This window comes from Oncorhynchus nerka, unplaced genomic scaffold (assembly GCF_034236695.1).
Source record: "Oncorhynchus nerka isolate Pitt River unplaced genomic scaffold, Oner_Uvic_2.0 unplaced_scaffold_687, whole genome shotgun sequence".
In the NCBI taxonomy this organism is placed as follows: domain Eukaryota; kingdom Metazoa; phylum Chordata; class Actinopteri; order Salmoniformes; family Salmonidae; genus Oncorhynchus; species Oncorhynchus nerka.
The window spans coordinates 271565-292779 of record NW_027040476.1 but is presented as its reverse complement, the minus strand read 5'-3'; the positions used below and the strand labels follow the sequence as shown (position 1 = coordinate 292779).

Genomic DNA, 21215 nt, shown 5'->3' with positions numbered 1-21215 from the left:
GAGCCCTACATAGAGCACTACTTTCAACATGAGCCCTATATAGAGCACTACTTTCAACATGAGCCCTACATAGAGCACTACTTTCAACATGAGCCCTATATAGAGCACTACTTTCAACATGAGCCCTATATAGTGCACTACTTTCAACATGAGCCCTATATAGAGCACTACTTTCAACATGAGCCCTATATAGAGCACTACTTTCAACATGAGCCCTATATAGTGCACTACTTTCAACATGAGCCCTATATAGAGCACTACTTTCAACATGAGCCCTATATAGAGCACTACTTTCAACATGAGCCCTATATAGAGCACTACTTTCAACATGAGCCCTATATAGCCCTCTATAGTGCACTACTTTCAACATGAGCCCTATATAGAGCACTACTTTCAACATGAGCCCTATATAGAGCACTACTTTCAACATGAGCCCTATATAGCCCTCTATAGTGCACTACTTTCAACATGAGCCCTATATAGTGCACTACTTTCAACATGAGCCCTCTATAGTGCACTACTTCCAAAATGAGCCCTCTATAGTGCGATACTTTCAACATGATTCCTCTATAGTGCACTACTTTCAACATGAGCCCTATATAGAGCACTACTTTCAACATGAGCCCTATATAGTGCACTACTTTCAACATGAGCCCTATATAGCCCTCTATAGTGCACTACTTTCAACATGAGCCCTATATAGTGCACTACTTTCAACATGAGCCTTATATAGTGCACTACTTCCAAAATGAGGGAAATAGGGACTAGCACTATAAGGACTAGGGTGCCACTTGGGATGCGCCCAGAGTACAGATTACTGAACGTGCTGTCCTGCCCCTGTTCCTCTTTCTGTTCAGACATGACCCCCCCCCCGTCTCATTCAGGGAACTGGAAAAGTGTTTACGGCTCTTCTGTTGACAAGAACCTCAGCGTCTGTCCTAGAACAACCCATCGGCCCCTTCCTCACCCCTTCCCCCGAAAAACCTCCCTCCCACTCACTTAATGAACCCTGAACACTCCCTCCCTCATCCTCTCCCTGGATAACTCCCTCCCTGCTCCTGTCAACAATTTGCACAGAGTACAACCAGAAGCGCCTCTAGCCTTTCGGGGGCCCGAAGCAAGATTTAGGGGCAGGGCCTACCCACCTCACGTGCATAACACTTTAGCACCCCCCCAGTGGGTTAACTGCCTTGTTCAGGGGCAGAACGACAGATTTTTACCTTGTCAGCTCACACTCTAACCACTAGGCTACCTGCTGGTTACTGGCCCAACACTCTAACCACTAGGCTACCTGCCACCCTAAAAATCAATGGGGGTCCCCTGGAGGTCAGGGCCCCTGGGCACATCATTTGATGACGAATTACCTCACCTGGTAATGTAGAAATGTTATCTGACACATGGGCTAATTGATTGAAATTGCACCTTGTGTATTTGTAGATACTGTAGGCAGAGGAGCTTCTGACTGGAACATGTCATGACATCACAATGAAGCCAGTAGTAGTTCTGGAACAGTGTTCTAGAATGTTTATCAGAGTTCCAAACGAGAACAGAACAACCAGATACAAACAGGGAAGCATTGGGACTGTGCCCCAAATGGCCCCTACGCCCTTATATAGTGCACTACTTTTGACCACGGTAGTGCGCTACAAAGAGAACGGGGGGTTCTATTTGGGACTACGCGCTCTGGTCAAAAGTAGTGCACTGTGTAGGGTTTAGGGTGTCGTCTGGGACACAACCATGAACCGTCAGTGTGTCTGGTCTAGCTAGCCTCAACGTGTGGTGGTGTGCTGTGTTCCTCTCTATAGTAAACAGAGACTGGTAGAAACCTGTCTGGGACACGAAGGTCACAAACACTACAGCTATCAAGGAACACTGAACAACACAGATCTTCCCATTGATTGTGCTAAATGGGAGAATAGAGACAACAGGTAACCAGATAGCTTATGAAACCAGCAGTTTGACACAAAATGGTGGTCAAAAAAGAGATAGAGACCCTATATTTCTACGAGAGAGATAATAGACCCACGGATACTGTATGAATACAGTAGTTTGACACAAAATGGTGGTCGAAAAAGAGATAGAGACCCTATATTTCTACGAGAGAGATAATAGACCCACGGATACTGTATGAATACAGTAGTTTGACACAAAATGGTGGTCGAAAAAGAGATAGAGAACCTATATTTCTTCCAGAGAGATAATAGACCCACGGATACTGTATGAATACAGTAGTTTGACACAAAATGGTGGTCGAAAAAGAGATAGAGACCCTATATTTCTACGAGAGAGATAATAGACCCACGGATACAGTATGAATACAGTAGTTTGACACAAAATGGTGGTCGAAAAAGAGATAGAGACCCTATATTTCTACGAGAGAGATAATAGACCCACGGATACTGTATGAATACAGTAGTTTGACACAAAATGGTGGTCGAAAAAGAGATAGAGACCCTATATTTCTTCCAGAGAGATAATAGACCCACGGATACTGTATGAATACAGTAGTTTGACACAAAATGGTGGTCGAAAAAGAGATAGAGACCCTATATTTCTACGAGAGAGATAATAGACCCACGGATACTGTATGAATACAGTAGTTTGACACAAAATGGTGGTCGAAAAAGAGATAGAGACCCTATATTTCTACGAGAGAGATAATAGACCCACGGATACTGTATGAATACAGTAGTTTGACACAAAATGGTGGTCGAAAAAGAGATAGAGACCCTATATTTCTACGAGAGAGATAATAGACCCACGGATACTGTATGAATACAGTAGTTTGACACAAAATGGTGGTCGAAAAAGAGATAGAGACCCTATATTTCTACGAGAGAGATAATAGACCCACGGATACTGTATGAATACAGTAGTTTGACACAAAATGGTGGTCGAAAAAGAGATAGAGACCCTATATTTCTACGAGAGAGATAATAGACCCACGGATACTGTATGAATACAGTAGTTTGACACAAAATGGTGGTCGAAAAAGAGATAGAGACCCTATATTTCTTCCAGAGAGATAATAGACCCACGGATACTGTATGAATACAGTAGTTTGACACAAAATGGTGGTCGAAAAAGAGATAGAGACCCTATATTTCTACGAGAGAGATAATAGACCCACGGATACTGTATGAATACAGTAGTTTGACACAAAATGGTGGTCGAAAAAGAGATAGAGACCCTATATTTCTTCCAGAGAGATAATAGACCCACGGATACTGTATGAATACAGTAGTTTGACACAAAATGGTGGTCGAAAAAGAGATAGAGACCCTATATTTCTACGAGAGAGATAATAGACCCACGGATACTGTATGAATACAGTAGTTTGACACAAAATGGTGGTCGAAAAAGAGATAGAGACCCTATATTTCTACGAGAGAGATAATAGACCCACGGATACTGTATGAATACAGTAGTTTGACACAAAATGGTGGTTATCAAACGTAGCAGCTGTCAAAACAAGCCTTTAGACCACCTGTAAGGCAGTACGGCTGTGTGATTCCATAGCTGGCTGCCTTTACAACCCTTTGTCCAAAAGAAACGCCAGGAACTCATCTCAGAACACATCGACAGGATCCAACGGCAACTAAATAGCAAAGGGTAGGCCGTCATTGTAAATAAGAATTTGGTCTTAACTAACTTGCCTAGTTAAAAAATAAATGAATAAAATAGATTTTGTTAGTTAAATAAAGTTTACATTAAAAATAGCAGCGATATTTCGAACGGGAGTCCCTGGTGGGGGGCCCACAGGACAAAACATATCTGTTCCATCACAGCAGTAGCACACGGGATTCAACTAAATAAAGGGTTTGATGATGAGCTGATCAGTTGAATCAGGTGTGTTAGTGTTGGACTGGAACAAAAAGAAAAGAGCTGTCTGTGTTAAACAGCGCTGTAAGTCCCTCCCTCACCGGCTGCACAAATGGCTTCTTTCATTTAGTCGGCGCTGCCCTCTGGTGGCGGTGATGTGTATTTACACCCCACTACCAAAACACAATGGCACAGATTTTTTAAATTTTATATCTTTATTTAACCTTTATTTAACCATTATTTAACTAGGCAAGTCAGTTAAGAACAAATTCTTATTTTCAATGACGGCCTAGGAACAGTGGGTTAACTGCCTGTTCAGGGGCAGAACGACAGATTTGTACCTTGTCAGCTCGGGGGTTTGAACTAGCAAGCTTGCAGTTACTAGTCCAACGCTCTAACCACTAGGCTACCCTGCCGCCCTCCCCTCTAACCACTAGGCTACCCTGCCGCCCCTCCACTCTAACCACTAGGCTACCCTGCCACCCATCCACTCTAACCACTAGGCTACCCTGCCACCCCTCCACTCTAACCACTAGGCTACCCTGCCACCCCTCCACTCTAACCACTAGGCTACCCTGCCACCCCTCCACTCTAACCACTAGGCTACCCTGCCGCCCCTCCACTCTAACCACTAGGCTACCCTGCCGCCCATCCACTCTAACCACTAGGCTACCCTGCCGCCCCTCCCCTCTAACCACTAGGCTACCCTGCCGCCCCTCCACCTAACCACTAGGCTACACTGCCGCCCCTCCACTCTAACCACTAGGCTACCCTGCCGCCCCTCCACTCTAACCACTAGGCTACCCTGCCGCCCCTCCACTCTAACCACTAGGCTACCCTGCCGCCCTCCACTCTAACCACTAGGCTACCCTGCCGCCCTCCACTCTAACCACTAGGCTACCCTGCCGCCACTCCACTCTAACCACTAGGCTACCCTGCCGCCCCTCCACTCTAACCACTAGGCTACCCTGCCACCCCTCCACTCTAACCACTAGGCTACCCTGCCGCCCCTCCACTCTAACCACTAGGCTACCCTGCCGCCCCTCCACTCTAACCACTAGGCTACCCTGCCGCCCCTCCACTCTAACCACTAGGCTACCCTGCCACCCCTCCACTCTAACCACTAGGCTACCCTGCCGCCCTCCACTCTAACCACTAGGCTACCCTACCGCCCCTCCACCACTCCACTCTAACCACTAGGCTACCCTACCGCCCCTCCACCACTCCACTCTAACCACTAGGCTACACTACCGCCCCTCCACCACTCCACTCTAACCACTAGGCTACACTACCGCCCCTCCACCACTCCACTCTAACCACTAGGCTACCCTACCGCCCCTCCACCACTCCACTCTAACCACTAGGCTACCCTACCGCCCCTCCACTACTCCACTCTAACCACTAGGCTACCCTGCCGCCCCTCCACTCTAACCACTAGGCAACCCTGCCGCCCCTCCACTCTAACCACTAGGATACCCTGCCGCCCCTCCACTCTAACCACTAGGCTACCCTGCCGCCCCTCCACTCTAACCACTAGTCTACCCTGCCGCCCCTCCACTCTAACCACTAGGCTACCCTGCCGCCCCTCCACTCTAACCACTAGGCTACCCTGCCGCCCCTCCACTCTAACCACTAGGCTACCCTGCCGCCCCTCTACTCTAACCACTAGGCTACCCTGCCGCCCCTCCACTCTAACCACTAGGCTACCCTGCCGCCCCTCCACTCTAACCACTAGGCTACCCTGCCGCCCCTCCACTCTAACCACTAGTCTACCCTGCCACCCCTCCACTCTAACCACTAGGCTACCCTGCCACCCAATAAGGATTCAACCGAGAAGACGAATGATGGTCGTTAATGATGATACATGTATGTTCACGTTTAAGGTACGTTTCACACTTCATTCCATCCGTTAAGCTAGCAGTCATTAGTCAACAACAGTGTTGAAGGAAATAGAGGCTTTAAGATAAAATGGTCTCGTTCATTTCAGTGGAAGGCAATGCTGATTGGGCCAACTTAGTGTAAAGCAGGAAATGTTAAAATAAATAATATGAGTCAATCTAAAAATAGTTTTAAATAACTGCAGCTGTTTACATAGCCTGGCTTTAGTCAAATTTGCTATACCACAGCAATAAAACAAGCATAGAAAACCAGCAATGCTGGGAAGGACATAGAGTCAGATTGTTATTATAAGGGAGAGAGAAAAAAGGAGTCTCTGTCTCTCTCTCTCTCTAGTCTCCCTCTCTCACTCTCTCTCTAGTCTCTCTCTCTCTAGTCTCTCTCTCTCTCGCTCTCTCTAGTCTCTCTCTCTCTGTATGTCTGTCTACCTGTTTCCTCTAGATAACAGACTGTATGTCTACCTGCTTCATCTACATAACTGACTGTATGTCTGTCTACCTGCTTCATCTATATAACAGACTGTATGTCTACCTGCTTCCTCTAGATAACAGACTGTATGTATGTCTACCTGCTTCCTCTAGATAACAGACTGTATGTCTACCTGCTTCCTCTAGATAACAGACTGTATGTCTGTCTACCTGCTTCCTCTAGATAACAGACTGTATGTCTACCTGCTTCCTCTAGATAACAGACTGTATGTCTGTCTACCTGCTTCCTCTAGATAACAGACTGTATGTCTACCTGCTTCGTCTAGATAACAGACTGTATGTCTACCTGCTTCCTCTAGATAACAGACTGTGTGTCTGTCTACCTGCTTCATCTAGATAACAGACTGTATGTCTGTCTACCTGCTTCATCTTCATAACAGACTGTTTGTCTGTCTACCTGCTTCCTCTAGATAACAGACTGTATGTCTACCTGCTTCATCTACATAACCGACTGTATGTCTGTCTACCTGCTTCATCTACATAACAGACTGTTTGTCTGTCTACCTGCTTCCTCTAGATAACAGACTGTATGTCTGTCTACCTGCTTCCTCTACATAACAGACTGTTTGTCTGTCTACCTGCTTCCTCTAGATAACAGACTGTCTGTCTGTCTACCTGCTTCCTCTAGATAACAGACTGTATGTCTGTCTACCTGCTTCCTCTAGATAACAGACTGTATGTCTGTCTACCTGCTTCCTCTAGATAACAGACTGTATGTCTGTCTACCTGCTTCCTCTAGATAACAGACTGTATGTCTGTCTACCTGCTTCATCTAGATAACAGACTGTATGTCTGTCTACCTGCTTCATCTAGATAACAGACTGTATGTCTGTCTACCTGCTTCCTCTAGATAACAGACGGTATGTCTACCTGCTTCATCTACATAACTGACTGTATGTCTGTCTACCTGCTTCATCTACATAACAGACTGTATGTCTGTTTACCTGATTCCTCTAGATAACAGACTGTATGTCTGTCTACCTGCTTCCTCTAGATAACAGACTGTATGTCTGTCTACCTGCTTCCTCTAGATAACAGACTGTATGTCTGTCTACCTGCTTCATCTAGATAACAGACTGTATGTCTGTCTACCTGCTTCCTCTAGATAACAGACGGTATGTCTACCTGCTTCATCTACATAACTGACTGTATGTCTGTCTACCTGTTTCATCTACATAACAGACTGTATGTCTGTTTACCTGATTCCTCTAGATAACAGACTGTATGTCTGTCTACCTGCTTCCTCTAGATAACAGACTGTATGTCTGTCTACCTGCTTCATCTATATAACAGACTGTATGTCTACCTGCTTCCTCTAGATAACAGACTGTATGTATGTCTACCTGCTTCCTCTAGATAACAGACTGTATGTCTACCTGCTTCCTCTAGATAACAGACTGTATGTCTGTCTACCTGCTTCCTCTAGATAACAGACTGTATGTCTACCTGCTTCCTCTAGATAACAGACTGTATGTCTGTCTACCTGCTTCCTCTAGATAACAGACTGTATGTCTACCTGCTTCGTCTAGATAACAGACTGTATGTCTACCTGCTTCCTCTAGATAACAGACTGTGTGTCTGTCTACCTGCTTCATCTAGATAACAGACTGTATGTCTGTCTACCTGCTTCATCTTCATAACAGACTGTTTGTCTGTCTACCTGCTTCCTCTAGATAACAGACTGTATGTCTACCTGCTTCATCTACATAACCGACTGTATGTCTGTCTACCTGCTTCATCTACATAACAGACTGTTTGTCTGTCTACCTGCTTCCTCTAGATAACAGACTGTATGTCTGTCTACCTGCTTCCTCTACATAACAGACTGTTTGTCTGTCTACCTGCTTCCTCTAGATAACAGACTGTCTGTCTGTCTACCTGCTTCCTCTAGATAACAGACTGTATGTCTGTCTACCTGCTTCCTCTAGATAACAGACTGTATGTCTGTCTACCTGCTTCCTCTAGATAACAGACTGTATGTCTGTCTACCTGCTTCCTCTAGATAACAGACTGTATGTCTGTCTACCTGCTTCATCTAGATAACAGACTGTATGTCTGTCTACCTGCTTCCTCTAGATAACAGACGGTATGTCTACCTGCTTCATCTACATAACTGACTGTATGTCTGTCTACCTGCTTCATCTACATAACAGACTGTATGTCTGTTTACCTGATTCCTCTAGATAACAGACTGTATGTCTGTCTACCTGCTTCCTCTAGATAACAGACTGTATGTCTGTCTACCTGCTTCCTCTAGATAACAGACTGTATGTCTGTCTACCTGCTTCATCTAGATAACAGACTGTATGTCTGTCTACCTGCTTCCTCTAGATAACAGACGGTATGTCTACCTGCTTCATCTACATAACTGACTGTATGTCTGTCTACCTGTTTCATCTACATAACAGACTGTATGTCTGTTTACCTGATTCCTCTAGATAACAGACTGTATGTCTGTCTACCTGCTTCCTCTAGATAACAGACTGTATGTCTGTCTACCTGCTTCATCTTCATAACAGACTGTATGTCTACCTGCTTCCTCTAGAAAAAAAAACTATGTCTACCTGCTTCCTCTAGATAACAGACTGTATGTCTGTCTACCTGCTTCCTCTAGATAACAGACTGTATGTCTGTCTACCTGCTTCCTCTAGATAACAGACTGTATGTCTGTCTACCTGCTTCCTCTAGATAACAGACTGTATGTCTGTCTACCTGCTTCCTCTAGATAACAGACTGTATGTCTGTCTACCTGCTTCATCTACATAACTGACTGTATGTCTGTCTACCTGCTTCCTCTAGATAAGACTGTGTCTGTCTACCTGCTTCATCTACATAGCAGACTGTATGTCTACCTGCTTCCTCTAGATAACAGACTGTATGTCTACCTGCTTCCTCTAGATAACAGACTGTGTCTGTCTACCTGCTTCATCTACATAGCAGACTGTATGTCTGTCTACCCGCTTCATCTACATAACAGACTGTCTGTCTACCTGGTTCCTCTAGATAACAGACTGTATGTCTACCTGCTTCATCTACATAACCGACTGTATGTCTGTCTACCTGCTTCATCTACATAACAGACTGTTTGTCTGTCTACCTGCTTCCTCTAGATAACAGACTGTATGTCTGTCTACCTGCTTCCTCTACATAACAGACTGTTTGTCTGTCTACCTGCTTCCTCTAGATAACAGACTGTCTGTCTGTCTACCTGCTTCCTCTAGATAACAGACTGTATGTCTGTCTACCTGCTTCCTCTAGATAACAGACTGTATGTCTGTCTACCTGCTTCCTCTAGATAACAGACTGTATGTCTGTCTACCTGCTTCCTCTAGATAACAGACTGTATGTCTGTCTACCTGCTTCATCTAGATAACAGACTGTATGTCTGTCTACCTGCTTCATCTAGATAACAGACTGTATGTCTGTCTACCTGCTTCCTCTAGATAACAGACGGTATGTCTACCTGCTTCATCTACATAACTGACTGTATGTCTGTCTACCTGCTTCATCTACATAACAGACTGTATGTCTGTTTACCTGATTCCTCTAGATAACAGACTGTATGTCTGTCTACCTGCTTCCTCTAGATAACAGACTGTATGTCTGTCTACCTGCTTCCTCTAGATAACAGACTGTATGTCTGTCTACCTGCTTCATCTAGATAACAGACTGTATGTCTGTCTACCTGCTTCCTCTAGATAACAGACGGTATGTCTACCTGCTTCATCTACATAACTGACTGTATGTCTGTCTACCTGTTTCCTCTAGATAACAGACTGTATGTCTGTCTACCTGCTTCCTCTAGATAACAGACTGTATGTCTGTCTACCTGCTTCATCTACATAGCAGACTGTATGTCTACCTGCTTCCTCTAGATAACAGACTGTATGTCTACCTGCTTCCTCTAGATAACAGACTGTGTCTGTCTACCTGCTTCATCTACATAGCAGACTGTATGTCTGTCTACCCGCTTCATCTAGATAACAGACTGTATGTCTACCTGCTTCATCTACATAGCATACTGTATGTCTACCTGCTTCATCTACATAACAGACTGTCTGTCTACCTGCTTCCTCTAGATAGCAGACTGTATGTCTGTCTACCTGCTTCATCTACATAACAGACTGTCTGTCTACCTGCTTCATCTAGATAACAGACTGTATGTCTGTCTACCTGCTTCATCTACATAACAGACTGTATGTCTACCTGCTTCCTCTAGATAACAGACTGTATGTCTGTCTACCTGCTTCATCTAGATAACAGACTGTATGTCTGTCTACCTGCTTCATCTTCATAACAGACTGTATGTCTACCTGCTTCCTCTAGAAAAAAGACTATGTCTACCTGCTTCCTCTAGATAACAGACTGTATGTCTGTCTACCTGCTTCATCTACATAACAGACTGTATGTCTGTCTACCTGCTTCCTCTAGATAACAGACTGTGTCTGTCTACCTGCTTCATCTACATATCAGACTGTATGTCTACCTGCTTCCTCTAGATAACAGACTGTGTCTGTCTACCTGCTTCATCTACATAGCAGACTGTATGTCTGTCTACCCGCTTCATCTAGATAACAGACTGTATGTCTACCCGCTTCATCTAGATAACAGACTTTATGTCTACCTGCTTCATCTACATAACAGACTGTATGTCTACCTGCTTCCTCTAGATAACAGACTGTGTCTGTCTACCTGCTTCATCTACATATTAGACTGTATGTCTGTCTACCCGCTTCATCTAGATAACAGACTGTATGTCTACCTGCTTCATCTACATAGCATACTGTATGTCTACCTGCTTCATCTACATAACAGACTGTCTGTCTACCTGCTTCCTCTAGATAGCAGACTGTATGTCTGTCTACCTGCTTCATCTACATAACAGACTGTATGTCTGTCTACCTGCTTCATCTAGATAACAGACTGTATGTCTGTCTACCTGCTTCCTCTAGATAACAGACTGTCTGTCTGTCTACCCGCTTCATCTAGATAACAGACTGTATGTCTACCTGCTTCATCTACATAACAGACTGTATGTCTGTCTACCTGCTTCATCTACATAACATACTGTATGTCTGTCTACCTGCTTCATCTACATAACAGACTGTATGTCTGTCTACCTGCTTCCTCTAGATAACATACTGTATGTCTGTCTACCTGCTTCCTCTAGATAGACTGTATGTCTGTCTACCTGCTTCCTCTGGATAACAGACTGTATGTCTGTCTACCTGCTTCCTCTAGATAACAGACTGTATGTCTGTCTACCTGCTTCCTCTACATAACAGACTGTATGTCTACCTGCTTCATCTACATAACAGACTGTATGTCTGTCTACCTGCTTCATCTAGATAACAGACTGTATGTCTGTCTACCTGCTTCATCTAGATAACAGACTGTATGTCTGTCTACCTGCTTCCTCTAGATAACAGACTGTATGTCTGTCTACCTGCTTCATCTAGATAACATACTGTATGTCTACCTGCTTCCTCTACATAACAGACTGTATGTCTACCTGCATCATCTACATAACAGACTGTATGTCTACCTGCTTCCTCTACATAACAGACTGTATGTCTGTCTACCTGCTTCATCTAGATAACAGACTGTATGTCTGTCTACCTGCTTCATCTACATAACAGACTGTATGTCTACCTGCTTCCTCTAGATAACAGACTGTATGTCTACCTGCTTCCTCTAGATAACAGACTGTATGTCTACCTGCTTCCTCTAGATAACAGACTGTATGTCTGTCTACCTGCTTCCTCTAGATAACAGACTGTATGTCTGTCGACCTGCTTCCTCTACATAACAGACTGTATGTCTGTCGACCTGTTTCCTCTACATAACATGGAGATTAGGTTTGAGCAGTAGGAATCAGTGGAGGCTGGTTGGAGGAGCTATAGGAGGACGGGCTCATTGTAATGGCTGGAATGGCATAAAAGGAACGGAGTCAAACATGTGGTTTCCATGTGGTTTGATGTGTTTGAAAGCGTTCTATTGATTCCATTCCAGCCATTACAATGAGCCCGTCCTCCTATAGCTCCTCTCACCAGCCTCCACTGGTAGGAATCCACTTTAAGACATCTTCAGACACCTTGGTGTAAACGGGATACATTTCTGGACATCCTCAGTTACCTAAGCAGTCCCGGTACACTATTTAGGACATCCTTAGTCACCTTATGGAGCCATGGTATACGTTTTAGGTCATCCTCAGTCACATTAGGGGTTACGGTATACATATTAGGACATCCTCAGTCACATTAGGGGTTACGGTATACATATCAGGTCATCCTCAGTCACATTAGGGGTTACGGTATACATATTAGGACATCCTCAGTCACATTAGGGGTTACGGTATACGTTTTAGGTCATCCTCAGTCACATTAGGGGTTACGGTATACATATTAGGACATCCTCAGTCACATTAGGGGTTACGGTATACGTTTTAGGTCATCCTCAGTCACATTAGGGGTTACGGTATACATATATACATATTAGGACATCCTCAGTCTCCTTAGGCGTTACGGTATACATATTAGGACATCCTCAGTCACATTAGGAGTTACGGTATACATATCAGGACATCCTCAGTCCCCTTAGGAGTTACGGTATACATATCAGGACATCCTCAGTCCCCTTAGGAGTTACGGTATACATATTAGGACATTCCCAGTCACATTAGGGGTTATGGTATACATATTAGGACATCCTCAGTCCCCTTAGGAGTTACGGTATACATATTAGGACATCCTCAGTCAACTTCCAGTCGTCTGTCTTACCTTGTTCTTGGTGCTGGTCCTTCTGCTCCATGGACACCAGGGCAGAGAAGTGTGCCTGGTCGTAAGCTAGGACCAGGGGGGAGCAGTGACAGAGGTTAGGAGGCACCTCCAGGGGCAGGTACAGCCCTCCAAACGGGATGGGGGCAAATGCTGGGGGAGGGGAGAAGAGGTCAGGCAGTTAGAGGTTGAGATGAAAGGCCCAGTCTGAAAGTTCTCCGTTTGCCTCATCTAGGAATGAGAGTAGTTCGATTTATGCAAATGAGTCTTACCAGAGCCATATGTCTAAAGAGTTGGGCCAGCTTTTGGACGCCATGTTAGTGCCTTTGAGCATTCCGTATATCCATTTACGACAAGAATTTGAAATCTTGTACATAGCATTGTTCAAAATTCCTGAGAATGATGTGAACCGCTATCGGTCCCATGTTGCCCATGGTGAGCCAAAATGGCTGCCATGCAATGTAATGCCATATAAATGCATCATAATGCAGAAACCTAAAATGGCTGCCATGCAATGTAATGCCATATAAACGCATCATAATGCAGAAACCTAAAATGGCTGCCATGCAATGTAATGCCATATAAACGCATCATAATGCAGTCTCTGCAAGATGTAGCATCTAGCCACCACTACAATGGATTTCTGCAGTATGTAGCATCTAGCCACCACTACAATGGGTCTCTGAGCACCTAGTATCTAACCACCACTACAATGGGTCTATGCAAGATGTAGCATCTAGCCACCACTACAATGGGTCTCTGCAAGATGTAGCATCTAGCCACCACTACAATGGGTCTCTGCAAGATGTAGCATCTAGCCACCACTACAATGGGTCTCTGCAAGATGTAGCATCTAGCCACCACTACAATGGGTCTCTGCAAGATGTAGCATCTAGCCACCACTACAATGGGTCTCTGCAGTACGTAGCATCTAGCCACCACTACAATGGGTTTCTGCAAGATGTAGCATCTAACCACCACTACAATGGGTCTCTGCAGTACCTAGCATCTAGCCACCACTATAATGGGTCTCTGCAGTACTTAGCATCTAGCCACCACTACAATGGATCTCTGCAAGATGTAGCATCTAGCCACCATTACAATGGGTCTCTGCACTACGCAGCATCTAGCCACCACTACAATGGGTCTCTGCAAGATGTAGCATCTAGCCACCACTACAATGGGTCTCTGCAGTATGTAGCATCTAGCCACCACTACAATGGGTCTCTGCAAGACGTAGCATCTAGCCACCACTACAATGGGTCTCTGCAGTACGTAGCATCTAGCCACCACTACAATGGGTCTCTGCAGTACGTAGCATCTAGCCAACACTACAATGGGTCTCTGCAGTATGTAGCATCTAGCCACCACTACAATGGGTCTCTGCAGTATGTAGTATCTAGCCACCACTACAATGGGTCTCTGCAGTATGTAGCATCTAGCCACAACTACAATGGGTCTCTGCAGTATGTAGCATCTAGCCACCACTACAATGGGTCTCTGCAGTATGTAGCATCTAGCCACAACTACAATGGGTCTCTGCAAGATGTAGCATCTAACCACCACTACAATGGGTCTCTGCAGTATGTAGCATGGTGTGTGTACTCACCCTCTCCCCCTAAGTCCAGTAGCATGGCGTGTGTACTCACCCTCTCCCCCTGAGTCCCGTAGCATGGTGTGTGTACTCACCCTCTCCCCCTGAGTCCCGTAGCATGGTGTGTGTACTCACCCTCTCCCCCTGAGTCCAGTAGCATGGTGTGTGTACTCACCCTCTCCCCCTGAGTCCAGTAGCATGGTGTGTGTACTCACCCTCTCCCCCTGAGTCCAGTAGCATGACGTATGTACTCACCCTCTCCCCCTAAGTCCAGTAGCATGGCGTGTGTACTCACCCTCTCCCCCTGAGTCCAGTAGCATGGTGTGTGTACTCACCCTCTCCCCTGAGTCCAGTAGCATGGTGTGTGTACTCACCCTCTCCCCCTGAGTCCAGTAGCATGGTGTGTGTACTCACCCTCTCCCCCTGAGTCCAGTAGCATGGTGTGTGTACTCACCCTCTCCCCCTGAGTCCAGTAGCATGGTGTGTGTACTCACCCTCTCCCCCTGAGTCCAGTAGCATGGTGTGTGTACTCACCCTCTCCCCCTGAGTCCAGTAGCATGGTGTGTGTACTCACCCTCTCCCCTGAGTCCCGTAGCATGGTGTGTGTACTCACCCTCTCCCCCTGAGTCCCGTAGCATGGTGTGTGTACTCACCCTCTCCTCCTGAGTCCCGTAGCATGGTGTGTGTACTCACCCTCTCCTCCTGAGTCCAGTAGCATGGTGTGTGTACTCACCCTCTCCCCCTGAGTCCAGTAGCATGGTGTGTGTACTCACCCTCTCCTCCTGAGTCCCGTAGCATGGTGTGTGTACTCACCCTCTCCCCCTGAGTCCAGTAGCATGGTGTGTGTACTCACCCTCTCCCCCTGAGTCCCGTAGCATGGTGTCAGCCACCACTATGATTGGTCGACGCAGCACGTGAGCCAGGACAAACACATGAAACTCCTCCAGACTCTCATACACGGGGTCCTCTGAGTTATCCACCCTGCGTCAAGACACAACCCCTGTCAGACACTACTGATCTACTGGCTAAACATTTTAAAATATATACCTCTAATTTTGGCTGATATTTGAATGTCAAGTGTGTGTATCTGTGTGTGTGTGTCTGTGTGTGAATCATGACCCATGACAACTCCTCAGAGTCCATAGTCTTTTACATAACCTAGCATCCTGCTTTAGCAGGTGTGATCTGATTGGCCCATAGACACCATCATAACTGATCTGGTATTGACCTATAGACACCATCATAACTGATCTGATATTGACCTATAGACAACATCATAACTGATCTGATATTGACCTATAGATACCATCATAACTGATCTGATATTGACCTATAGACACCATCATAACTGATCTGGTATTGACCTATAGACACCATCATAACTGATCTGGTATTGACCTATAGACACCATCATAACTGATCTGATATTGACCTATAGACACCATCATAACTGATCTGGTATTGACCTATAGACACCATAGTCAGGGCTTTATACAGACATCAACCAGACACCATCATAACTGATCTGATATTGACCTATAGACACCATCATAACTGATCTGGTATTGACCTATAGACACCATAGTCAGGGCTTTATACAGACATCAACCAGACACCATCATAACTGATCTGATATTGACCTATAGACACCATCATAACTGATCTGGTATTGACCTATAGACACCATAGTCAGGGCTTTATACAGACATCAACCAGACACCATCATAACTGATCTGATATTGACCTATAGACACCATCATAACTGATCTGGTATTGACCTATAGACACCATAGTCAGGGCTTTATACAGACATTAACCAGACAACTGATCTAGTAGTCAATGACCCATGACAGTCTCAATACTCAGCTATCCAACAGTAAACTAGTTTGGTGCTCACTGCTCTCCGTTGTGTGTGTGTGTGTGTGTGTGTGTGTGTGTGTGATACTCACCCTACAGTATTGTTGTTGTTCTTGCTGCTGTGTGTACGCGGTTCACTAGAAGCTAGTTTCAGCAGCTCGTTCCATTCTCTCTCCCATTCCTCCTCCGTGTACACCAGCCCTGACTGAGGAGAGAGAACATAGAGGGTTACACACACACACACACACACATATACAGACACACACACACACACACACACACACACACACACACACACACACACACACACACACACACACACACACACACACACACTCAAATCAAATGTTGATCTTGCTGTTGATGGCATTGGGCCTCATTTGGAGAGGGTACAGGGCCTCATTTGGAGGGGGTACAGGGCCTCATTTGGAGGGGGTACAGGGCCTCATTTGGAGGAGTTACAGGGCCTCATTTGGAGGGCGTACAGGGCCTCATTTGGAGGGGGTACAGGGCCTCATTTGGAGGAGGTACAGGGCATCATTTGGAGGGTACAGGGCCTCATTTAGAGGGATACAGGGCCTCATTTGGAGGGGTACAGGGCCTCATTTGGAGGGGTACAGGGCCTCATTTGGAGGGGTACAGGGCCTCATTTGGAGGGTACAGGGCCTCATTTGGAGGGGTATAATGGCCTCATTTGGAGGGTACAGGGCCTCATTTGGAGGGCATTGGGCCTCATTTGGAGGAGGTACAGGGCCTCATTTGGAGGGGTACAGGGCCTCATTTGGAGGGTATAATGACCTCATTTGGAGGGTACAGGGCCTCATTTGGAGGGGTATAATGGCCTCATTTGGAGGGTACAGGGCCTCATTTGGAGGCGGTATAATGGCCTCATTTAGAGGGTACAGGGCCTCATTTGGAGGGGTACAGGGCCTCATTTGGAGGGTGTATAAGGGCCTCATTTGGAGGGGTACAGGGCCTCATTTGGGGGTACAGGGCCTCATTTGGAGGGTGTATAAGAGCCTCATTTGGAGGAGGTACAGGGCCTCATTTAGAGGGGGTACAGGGCCTCATTTGGAGGGTACAGGGCCTCATTTGGAGGGTACAGGGCCTCATTTGGAGGGTGTATAAGGGCCTCATTTGGAGGGGTACAGGGCCTCATTTAGAGGGGGTACAGGGCCTCATTTGGAGGGGGTACAGGGCCTCATTTGGAGGGGGTATAATGGCCTCATTTGGAGGCGGTATAATGGCCTCATTTAGAGGGGGTACAGGGCCTCATTTGGAGGGGGTATAATGGCCTCATTTGGAGGCGGTATAATGGCCTCATTTAGAGGGGGTACAGGGCTTCATTTGGAGGGGGTACAGGGCCTCATTTGGAGGAGGTACAGGGCCTCATTTCCTAGATGCACTGGGTGGAGCCTGAGCCCTTTCTAATACATCTACTGTCCCCTACAGCACTGGGGCCGGTGTGTGTGTGTGTGTGTGCGTGCGTGCGTGCGTGTGTGCGTGTGTGTGTGTCCTACGGCCCTTTCCGGTCTAAATGAGTCAGCAGACATAGAACAGCAGGTGTTGACTGAGCAGAGCATGGCACCACTAAGAAAACGTACGTCATCACAGCCACCTGGGGTGTGTGATCAAGTGGCGAATCAAATCACAACACAAAGACGTTGGCACAGCAGAACAGCAGCATGCCCAGCACAAGTCAACAGGTTTCTGCTTTACACTGAACCCCCCTCTCTGTCCACCCCACCCAGAGGGTTATAACCAGGATCCATAGGGTTATAACCAGGACCCATAGGGTTTTAACCAGGACCCATAGGGTTATAACCAGGACCCAGAGGGTTATAACCAGGACCCATAGGGTTATAACCAGGACCCATAGGGTCATAACCAGGACTCATAGGGTTGTTAACCAGGACCAATAGGGTTATAACCAGGACCCAGAGGGTTATAACCAGGACCCATAGGGTTATAACCAGGACCCATAGGGTTATAACCAGGACCAATAGGGTTATAACCAGGACCCATAGGGTTATAACCAGGACCCATAGGGTTATAACCAGGACCCATATGGTTATAACCAGGACCCAGAGGGTTGTTAACTAGGACCCAGAGGGCTGTTGACCAGGACCCAGAGGGCTTGGACCAGGACCCATAGGGTTGTTGACCAGGACCCAGAGGGCTGTTGACCAGGACCCATAGGGTTGTTGACCAGGACCCAGGGGGCTTTGACCAGGACCCAGAGGGCTTTGACCAGAACCCAGAGGGCTGTTGACCAGGACCCAGAGGGCTGTTGACCAGGACCCAGAGGGCTGTTGACCAGGACCCAGAGGGCTTGGACCAGGACCCATAGGGTTGTTGACCAGGACCCAGAGGGCTGTTGACCAGGACCCATAGGGTTGTTGACCAGGACCCAGGGGGCTTTGACCAGGACCCAGAGGGCTGTTGACCAGGACCCAGAGGGCTTGGACCAGGACCCATAGGGTTGTTGACCAGGACCCAGAGGGCTGTTGACCAGGACCCAGAGGGTTTTGACCAGGACCCATAGGGTTGTTGACCAGGACCCAGAGGGCTGTTGACCAGGACCCAGAGGGTTTTGACCAGGACCCATAGGGTTTTGACCAGGAACCATAGGGGTTTGACCAGGACCCATAGGGTTTTGACCAGGAACCATAGGGGTTTGACCAGGAACCATAGGGTTGTTGACCAGGACCCATAGGGTTGTTGACCAGGACCCAGAGGGCTGTTGACCAGGACCCAGAGGGCTGTTGACCAGGACCCAGAGGGCTGTTGACCAGGACCCATAGGGTTTTGACCAGGACCCAGAGGGTTTTGACCAGGACCACAGCATTACTCAGCACTAGAAGAATAAGGGCTGATTATTGCCATAATGTGGTGTCCATGTTGGGGAGGTTATTGAGGGGGAGGTGGGATGATATCAGATGAATGTACCACCATGTTGGGGAGGTTATTGAGGGGGATGATATCAGATGAATGTATCATCATGTTGGGGAGGTTATTGAGGGGGATGATATCAGATGAATGTATCACCATGTTGGGGAGGTTATTGAGGGGATGATATCAGATGAATGTATCATCGTGTTGGGGAGGTTATTGAGGGGATGATATCAGATGAATGTATCACCATGTTGGGGGAGGTTATTGAGGGGATGATATCAGATGAATGTAGCATCATGTTGGGGGTTATTGAGGTGGGATGATATCAGATGAATGTATCATCGTGTTGGGGGGTTATTGAGGGGATGATATCAGATGAATGTATCATCGTGTTAGGGGGTTATTGAGGGGATGATATCAGATGAATGTATCATCATGTTGGGGAGGTTATTGAGGTGGGATGATATCAGATGAATGTATCACCATGTTGGGGAGGTTATTGAGGGGATGATATCAGATGAATGCATCACCATGTTGGGGAGGTTATTGGGGGATGATATCAGATGAATGTATCATCATGTTGGGGAGGTTATTGAGGGGGATGATATCAGATGAATGTATCACCATGTTGGGGAGGTTATTGAGGGGGATGATATCAGATGAATGTATCATCATGTTGGGGGAGGTTATTGAGGGGATGATATCAGATGAATGTATCACCATGTTGGGGAGGTTATTGAGGGGATGATATCAGATGAATGTATCATCATGTTGGGGAGGTTATTGAGGGGGATGATATCAGATGAATGTATCATCATGTTGGGAGGTTATTGAGGGGTTGATATCAGATGAATGTATCATCATGTTGGGGGAGGGTTATTGAGGGGGATGATATCAGATGAATGTATCATCATGTTGGGGAGGTTATTGAGGGGATGATATCAGATGAATGTATCATCGTGTTGGGGAGGTTATTGAGGGGGGATGATATTCAGATGAATGTATCACCGTGTTGGGGAGGTTATTGAGGGGGATGATATCAGATGAATGCATCACCATGTTGGGGAGGTTATTGAGGGGATGATATCAGATGAATGTATCACCATGTTGGGAGGTTATTGAGGGGATGATATCAGATGAATGTATCATCATGTTGGGGGGTTATTGAGGGGGGATGATATCAGATGAATGTATCATCGTGTTGGGGGGTTATTGAGGGGATGATATCAGATGAATGTATCACCATGTTGGGGAGGTTATTGGGGGATGATATCAGATGAATGCATCACCATGTTGGGGAGGTTATTGGGGGATGATATCAGATGAATGTATCACCATGTTGGGGAGGTTATTGAGGGGGATGATATCAGATGAATGCATCACCATGTTGGGGAGGTTATTGAGGTGGGATGATATCAGATGAATGTATCACCATGTTGGGGGAGGTTATTGAGGGGATGATATCAGATGAATGCATCACCATGTTGGGGAGGTTATTGGGGGGATGATATCAGATGAATGTATCATCATGTTGGGGAGGTTATTGAGGGGATGATATCAGATGAATGTATCACCATGTTGGGGAGGTTATTGAGGGGGATGATATCAGATGAATGTATCATCATGTTGGGGGAGGTTATTGAGGGGATGATATCAGATGAATGTATCACCATGTTGGGGAGGTTATTGAGGGGATGATATCAGATGAATGTATCATCATGTTGGGGGAGGATATTGAGGGGGATGATATCAGATGAATGTATCACCATGTTGGGGAGGTTATTGAGGGGAGGATATCAGATGAATGTATCATCATGTTGGGGGTTATTGAGGGGGATGATATCAGATGAATGCATCACCATGTTGGGGAGGTTATTGAGGGGATGA

At 46.2% G+C, this 21215-nt stretch overlaps 1 pseudogene; it reads right to left on the bottom strand.

Moving 5' to 3' along the window:
• The window catches only part of LOC115127786 (OTU domain-containing protein 7A-like), a 64989-nt pseudogene that overhangs the window by 33061 nt on the left and 10713 nt on the right, over nucleotides 1-21215 (bottom strand).